Below are 7713 nucleotides of genomic sequence, written 5' to 3'. Positions count from 1 at the left end.
AAACCACTGACTGAGTGTGATTCTTCTGAGAAACGGTAGACGAAACTACATCAGCAACTTTGCGGATTAAAAATTGGTCTCACTTTCATTAATAACCTCACAATATGTCAATATTGTACCTTGACAGACCGACGATAGGCAGTTTTTCATGTCCCTTGAATGCATGCAACACTATTTATTTCTGTAAACCACACTGGCCAGATTATGGAAAGTGGCCCACAAGCTTGTGCCCAGTTAAAGCTGGCCAGTTCCCATATGGTCTAGCAGTTAGGATTCCTGGTTTTCTCCCATGCGGCCAGAAGTGACTTTTTAGACAGCAGTAGAGCTACAGAACCCTGATAGGTTGAGGTTCCGATGTCTATGGGGAGTCATGTAACATGCTTCGGTATTGCCATTCATCACACAAGCTCTCGGATAAGCTCGGCAATTATCAGGGCTTACCTCCTGATAACAAGGTGAGAATAAGCAGACAGCAATGCTTGCCACTGTCACATCTAAAACCAACAACTCTGTAGCAATCAGGGGTCTTTACTATCGGTGGGCAAGTGGCGCAATGGATAAAGCGTCTGACTATGGATCAGAAGATTCTAGGTCAGACTCCTGGCTGGCTCGCTCTGTGCTTTTTTTTCTCCGGCTTATTTTGTTGTTGTGTTTTTTTTTTCTTCTCCAAAATCCAGAAGAATAGGCAAATCTTCAGGCATTCTTCTTTTTTTCGACAAGCTCGGCGATTAAAGGGGAAATAAACTGCAGGCTGGCAGCCAGTTGATTTTCGAATGAACAATTTCATCGCTACTCTGTAACTGCTTCATTACTTTGAAGGGTGTAATGCCATGTGGTTTTGATGTCACGGGCTTGCCATTTTGAAGCCTTATCACTAATTGCCACCTGGACATTGAGAATAAATTGTAATCTGCATTAAACTGAACGAGCGAATAATCAGCAACTTTGTGGATAAAAAAATTGGTCTCACTTTCATTATTAACCTCACAATATGTCAATTTTGTACCTTGACAGACCGATGATAGGCAGATTTTCATCTAGATAACGGTTGCAATGTGTGTTTTCAGATGCATGACACAAGTATTTTCACCTGGACAAGAGCTTAATTACCAGTTCAAGGTATCAATTCAGCAATCACAGGAATCTGCCCAAAAAAACTTAACCCCCGGGATGAGTAAAAAAAACAGGTTAAGGTGTCCAAATCCCATATGGTCTAGCGGTTAGGATTCCTGGTTTTCGCCCAGGCGGCCCGGGTTCGACTCCCGGTATGGGAACGCATTCTCCTTTTTGCTTCCCTCCTCAAAAATCCAGCACATCTTCCTGCACCAGATGTCGAGGTTCTGTCTAACACTTTGCCCCTTCGATAGCTCAGCTAGTAGAGTGGAGGACTGTAGGTTGGAGTGTTGGCAATCATTAGGTTGCCGGCTCGAAGGAGGTCTTTTTTTCAAGTGCTCACCATTTTTTTTCCCTTTGGAGCTGGCTTTCTCGCAGCTGTTAGCAGAGCTTGAATTCGCAGTCCACAATTGGAAGCCAAAAGAGCTTTCACTGACCAGGAATCGGACCCGGGACGCGGCAGTGAAAGCGCCGATTCCTAACCACTAGACCACCAGGGGTGGACTGGTGGATTGGTGGGCTGGTGGGCTTACCTCCTGATAACAAGGTGAGAATAAGCAGACAGCAATGCTTGCCACTGTCTCATCTAAAACCAACAACTCTGTAGCAATCAGGGGCCTTTACTATTGGTGGGCCAGTGGCGCAATGGATAACGCGTCTGACTACGGATCAGAAGATTCTAGGTTCAACTCCTGGCTGGCTCGCTCTGTGCTTGTTTTTCTCCGGCTTATTTTGTTGTTGTGTTTTTTTTCTCTTCTCCAAAATCCAGAAGAAAAGGCAAATCTTCAGGCATTCTTCTTTCTTTCCAAAAAAGACATATTCTGCACACCCTTTCCGATGTCTAGGGAAGACACGGACATGCTTCGGTGTTGCCATTCGTCTCACAAGCACTCCGACAAGCTCGGCGATTAAAGGGGAAATAAACTGCAGGATGGCAGCCAGTTGATTTTCGAATGAACAATTTCATCGCTACCAAAAAACATTCGAGAGATTTCCTTCAAAGGACTCTCGGTGTTGTTTTCCATAAAATAAAGTCTTTTCTTCTGAGAGAAAACCACTGACTGAGTGTGATTCTTCTGAGAACCGGTAGACGAAACTACATCAGCAACTTTGCGGATTAAAAATTGGTCTCACTTTCATTATTAACCTCACAATAAGTCAATTTTGTACTTTGACAGACCGATGATAGTCAGATTTTCATCTAGATAACGGTTGCAATGTGTGTTTTCAGATGCATGACACAAGTATTTTCACCTGGACAAGAGCTTAATTACCAGTTCAAGGTATCAATTCAGCAATCACAGGAATCTGCCCAAATAAACTGAACTCCCGGGGTGAGAAAAAAAAAAACAGATCCCTTGAATGCATACAACACTAGATAATTCAGAAAACCGTCCTTTTGGATAATTCTTGTTTTGCCAAATTATTATCACATTGTTACAGTCGCAGACCTAAAGCAAAAGGCCACTACAAGATCCTGCGCCCACACTGACCACATGTATGGAAAGTGCGCCAGAAGCCAATGGCCAGTTTAAGGTTTCCAAATCCCATATGGTCTAGCGCTTAGGATTCCTGGTTTTCACCCCAGTCGGCCCAGTTTTGACTCCCTGTATGGGAACGCATGCTCCTTTTTGATTCCCTCCTCAAAAATCCAGCACATCTTCCTGCACCAGAAGTGACTTTTTGGCCAGCAGTAGAGCTACAAGACCGTGATATGTCGAGGTTCTGTCTAACACTTTGCCCCTTTGATAGCTCAGCTGGTAGAGCAGAGGACTGTAGGTTGGAGTGTTGGCAATCCTTAGGTCGCTGGTTCGACTCCGGCTCGAAGGAGGTCTTTTTTTCAAGTGCTCACCATTTTTTTGGTTTGGAGCTGGCTTTCTCGCAGCTGTTAGCAGAGCTAGAATTCGCATTCCACAATTGGAAGCCAAAAGAGCTTTCCCTGACCGGGAATCGAACCCGGGCCGCGGCAGTGAGAGCGCCGAATCCTAACCACTAGACCACCAGGGAGGGGCTGGTGATCTGATGGGCTGGTGGGCTGGAGGGCTGGTGGGCTGGAGGGCTGGAGGGCTGGTGGGCTGATGGGCTGGAGGGCTGGTGGGCTGATGGGCTGGTGGGCTGGTGATCTGATGGGCTGGTGGGCTGGAGGGCTGGAGGGCTGGTGGGCTGGTGGGCTGGTGGGCTTACCTCCTGAAAACAAGGTTAGAATAAGCAGACAGCAATGCTTGCCACTTTCACATATAAAACCAACAACTCTGTAGCAATCAGGGGTCTTTACTATTGGTGGGCCAGTGGTGCAATGGATAACGCGTCTGACTACAGATCAGAAGATTCTAGATTCGACTCCTGGCTGGCTCGCTCTGTGCTTGTTTTTCTCCGGCTTATTTTGTTGTTGTGTTTTTTTTCTCTTCTCCAAAATCCAGAAGAAAAGACAAATCTTCAGGCATTCTTCTTTTTTTCCAAAAAAGACATATTCTGCACACCCTTTCCGATGTCTAGGGAAGACACGGACATGCTTCGGTATTGCCATTCGTCTCACAAGCACTCTGACAAGCTCGGCGATTATAGGGGAAATAAACTGCAGGCTGGCAGCCAGTTGATTTTCGAATGAACAATTTCATCACTACTCTGTAACTGCTTCATTACTTTGAAGGGTGTAATGCCATGTTGTTTTGATGTCACAGGCTTGCCATTTTGAAGCCTTATCACTAATTGCCACCTGGACATTGAGAATAAATTGTAATCTGCATTAAACTGAATGAGCAAATAATCAGCAACTTTGTGGATAAAATTTTTTTCTCACTTTCATTATTATCCTTACAATATGTCAATTTTGTACCTTGACAGACCAATGACAGACAGATTTTCATCTAGATAACGCTTGCAATGTGTGTTTTCAGATGCATGACACAAGTATTTTCACCTGGACAAGAGCTTAATTACCAGTTCAAGGTATCAATTCAGCAATCACAGGAATCTGCCCAAAAACACAGAACCCCCGGGGTGAGTAAAAAAACAGATCCCTTGAATGCATACAAAACTATATAATTCAAGAAACCGTCCTTTTGGATAATTCTTGTTTTGCCAAATTATTATCACATTGTTACAGTCGCAGACCTCCGCTGGTAGAGCGGAGGACTGTAGGTTGGAGTGTTGGCAATCCTTAGGTCGCTGGTTCGACTCCGGCTCGAAGGAGGTCTTTTTTTCAAGTGCTCACCATTTTTTTGGTTTGGAGCTGGTTTTCTCGCAGCTGTTAGCAGAGCTTGAATTCGCAGTCCACAATTGGAAGCCAAAAGAGCTTTCCCTGACCGGGAATCGAACCCGGGCCGCGGCAGTGAAAGCGCCGAATCCTAAACACTAGACAACCAGGGAGGGGCTGGTGGGCTGATGGGCTGGTGGGCTTACCTCCTGAAAACACGGTTAGAATAAGCAGACAGCAATGCTTGCCACTTTCACATCTAAAACCAACAAGTCTGTAGCAATCAGGGGTCTTTACTATTGGTGGGCCAGTGGCGCAATGGATAACGCGTCTGACTACGGATCAGAAGATTCTAGATTTGACTCCTAGCTGGCTCGCTCTGTGCTTGTTTTTCTCCGGCTTATTTTGTTGTTGTGTTTTTTTTTCTCTTCTCCAAAATCCAGAAGAAAAGGCAAATCTTCAGGCATTCTTCTTTTTTTCCAAAAAAGACATATTCTGCACACCCTTTCCGATGTCTAGGGAAGACACGGACATGCTTCGGTATTGCCATTCGTCTCACAAGCACTCTGACAAGCTTGGCGATTATAGGGGAAATAAACTGCAGGCTGGCAGCCAGTTGATTTTCGAATGAACAATTTCATCGCTACTCTGTAACTGCTTCATTACTTTGAAGGGTGTAATGCCATGATGTTTTGATGTCACAGGCTTGCCATTTTGAAGCCTTATCACTAATTGCCACCTGGACATTGAGAATAAATTGTAATCTGCATTAAACTGAATGAGCAAATAATCAGCAACTTTGTGGATAAAAAATTTGTCTCACTTTCATTATTAACCTTACAATATGTCAATTTTGTACCTTGACAGACCGATGACAGACAGATTTTCATCTAGATAACGGTTGCAATGTGTGTTTTCAGATGCATGACACAAGTATTTTCACCTGGACAAGAGCTTAATTACCAGTTCAAGGTATCAATTCAGCAATCACAGGAATCTGCCCAAAAAAACAGAACCCCCGGGGTGAGTAAAAAAAACAGATCCCTTGAATGCATACAAAACTTTATAATTCAAAAAACCGTCCTTTTGGATAATTCTTGTTTTGCCAATTTATTATCACATTGTTACAGTCGCAGACCTAAAGCAACAGGCCACTACAAGATCCTGCGCCCACACTGACCACATGTATGGAAAGTGCGCCACTGGCCGGTTTAAGGTGTCCAAATCCCATATGGTCTAGCGGTTAGGATTCCTGGTTTTCACCCAGGCGGACCGGGTTCGTCTCCAGGTATGGGAACGCATGCTTCTTTTTGCTTCCCTCCTCAAAAATCCAGCACATCTGCCTGCACCAGGTTGGAGTGTTGGCAATCCTTAGGTCGCTGGTTCGACTCCAGCTCGAAGGAGGTCTTTTTTTCAAGTGCTCACCATTTTTTTGGTTTGGAGCTGGCTTTCTCCCAGCTGTTAGCAGAGCTTGAATTCGCAGTCCACAATTGGAAGCCAAAAGAGCTTTCCCTGACCGGGAATCGAACCCGGGCCGCGGCGGTGAGTGCACCGAATCCTAATCACTAGACCACCAGGGAGGGACTGCTGTGCTGGTGGGCTGGTAGGCTTACCTCCTGATAACAAGGTGAGAATAAGCAGACAGCAATGCTTGCCACTGTCACATCTAAAACCAACAAGTCTGTAGCAATCAGGGGTCTTTACTATTGGTGGGCCAGTGGCGCAATGGATAACGTGTCTGACTACGGATCAGAAGATTCTAGGTTTGACTCCTGGCTGGCTTGCTCTGTGCTTGTTTTTCTCCGGCTTTTGTTGTTGTGTTTTTTTTTCTTCTCCAAAATCTAGAAGTAAAGAGAAATCTCCAGGCATTCTTCTTTTTTTCCAAAAAAGACATATTCTGCACACCCATTCCGATGTCTAGGGGAGACACGGACATGCTTCGGTATTGCCATTCGTATGTCAATTTTGGACCTTGACAGACCAACGATAGACAGTTTTTCATCCAGAAAACGGTTCCAATGTGTATTTTCAGATGCATGACACAGGTATTTTCACCTGGACAAGAGCTTAATTACCAGTTCAAGGTATCAATTCAGCAATCACAGGACTCTGGCCAAAAAACTGAACCCCCGGGGTCAGTCAACAAACATGACCCTTGAATTCATGAAACACCATTTATTTCTGTAAACCACACTGGCCAGATTTAATGAAAGTGGCCCACAAGCTTGTGCCCAGTTAAAGCTGGCCAGTTCCCATATGGTCTAGCAGTTAGGATTCCTGGATTTCTCCCATACAGCCAGGGGTCGACTCCCGTGATGGGAAAGCTTGATCTTTTTTGCTTCTCTTCTCAAAAAGCCAGCACATCTTCCTGCACCAGAAGTGACTTTTTGGACAGCAGTAGTGCTACAGAACCCTGATAGATTGAGGTTCCGATGTCTATGGGGAGTCGCGTAACATGCTTCGGTATTGCCATTCTTCACACAAGCACTCCGACAATCTGCATTAAACTGAAGGAGCGAATAATCAGCAACTTTGCGGATACAAAATTGGTCTCACTTTCATTATTAACCTCACAATATGTCAATTTTGTACCTTGACAGAGTGACAATAGGCAGTTTTTCCTCTAGATAACGGTTGCCGTGTGTGTTTTCAAATGGATGACACAAGTATTTTCACCTGGAAAAGAGCTTAATTACCAGTTCGAGGTATCAATCCAGCAATCACAGGAATCTGCCCAAATAAACTAAACTCCCGGGCTGAGTAAAAAAAACAGATCCCTTGAATGCATACAACACTATATAATTCAGAAAACCGTCCTTTTGGATAATTCTTGTTTTGCCAAATGATTATCACATTGTTACAGTCGCAGACCTAAAGCAACAGGCCACTACAAGATCCTGTGCCCACACTGACCACATGTATGGAAAGTGCACCACTGGCCAGTTTAAGGTGTCCAAATCCCATATAGCTTTCCCTGACGGGGAACCGAACCCAGGCCTCGGCGGTGAGAGCGCCGAATCCTAACCACTAGACCACCAGGGAGGGGCTGGTGGGCTGGTGGGCTTACCTCCTGATAACAAGGTGAGAATAAGCAGACAGCAATGCTTGCCACTGTCACATCTAAAACCAACAACTCTTTAGCAATCGGGAGTCTCAGTATCAGTGCGCCAGTGGCGCAATGGATAACGTGTCTGACTACGGATCAGAAGATTCTAGGTTCGACTCTTGGCTGGCTCGCTCTGTGGTTGTTTTTCTCCGGCTTATTTTGTTGTTGTGTTTATTTTTCTTCTCCAAAATTTAGAAGAAAAGGCAAATCTCCAGGCATTCTTCTTTTTTTCCAAAAAAGACATATTCTGCACACCCATTCCGATGTCTAGGGGAGACACGGACATGCTTCGGTATTG

General features: G+C 44.8%; 6 non-coding genes across 6 annotated transcripts; 3 read left to right on the top strand and 3 right to left on the bottom strand.

The window, feature by feature from the left end:
• The first annotated feature begins 1202 nt into the window (after nt 1-1202).
• Nucleotides 1203-1274, top strand: trnae-uuc (transfer RNA glutamic acid (anticodon UUC)). The gene has a single exon. It is a non-coding gene; the product is annotated as a tRNA-Glu (tRNA).
• A 470-nt stretch (nt 1275-1744) lies between these two features.
• On the top strand, nt 1745-1817 carry trnar-acg (transfer RNA arginine (anticodon ACG)). Its single transcript has one exon. It is a non-coding gene; the product is annotated as a tRNA-Arg (tRNA).
• A 1038-nt stretch (nt 1818-2855) lies between these two features.
• Nucleotides 2856-2943, top strand: trnay-gua (transfer RNA tyrosine (anticodon GUA)). The gene is given in 2 exon segments: nt 2856-2892; nt 2908-2943. It is a non-coding gene; the product is annotated as a tRNA-Tyr (tRNA).
• A 105-nt stretch (nt 2944-3048) lies between these two features.
• On the bottom strand, nt 3049-3120 carry trnae-cuc (transfer RNA glutamic acid (anticodon CUC)). Its single transcript has one exon. It is a non-coding gene; the product is annotated as a tRNA-Glu (tRNA).
• A 2697-nt stretch (nt 3121-5817) lies between these two features.
• On the bottom strand, nt 5818-5889 carry trnae-cuc (transfer RNA glutamic acid (anticodon CUC)). The gene has a single exon. It is a non-coding gene; the product is annotated as a tRNA-Glu (tRNA).
• A 1390-nt stretch (nt 5890-7279) lies between these two features.
• On the bottom strand, nt 7280-7351 carry trnae-cuc (transfer RNA glutamic acid (anticodon CUC)). The gene has a single exon. It is a non-coding gene; the product is annotated as a tRNA-Glu (tRNA).
• Between the last annotated feature and the right edge of the window lie 362 nt (nt 7352-7713).

The sequence above is a fragment of the Carassius carassius genome, chromosome 38 (genome assembly GCF_963082965.1).
Source record: "Carassius carassius chromosome 38, fCarCar2.1, whole genome shotgun sequence".
NCBI lineage: Eukaryota > Metazoa > Chordata > Actinopteri > Cypriniformes > Cyprinidae > Carassius > Carassius carassius.
This window is presented reverse-complemented; position numbering and strand designations above follow the sequence as displayed.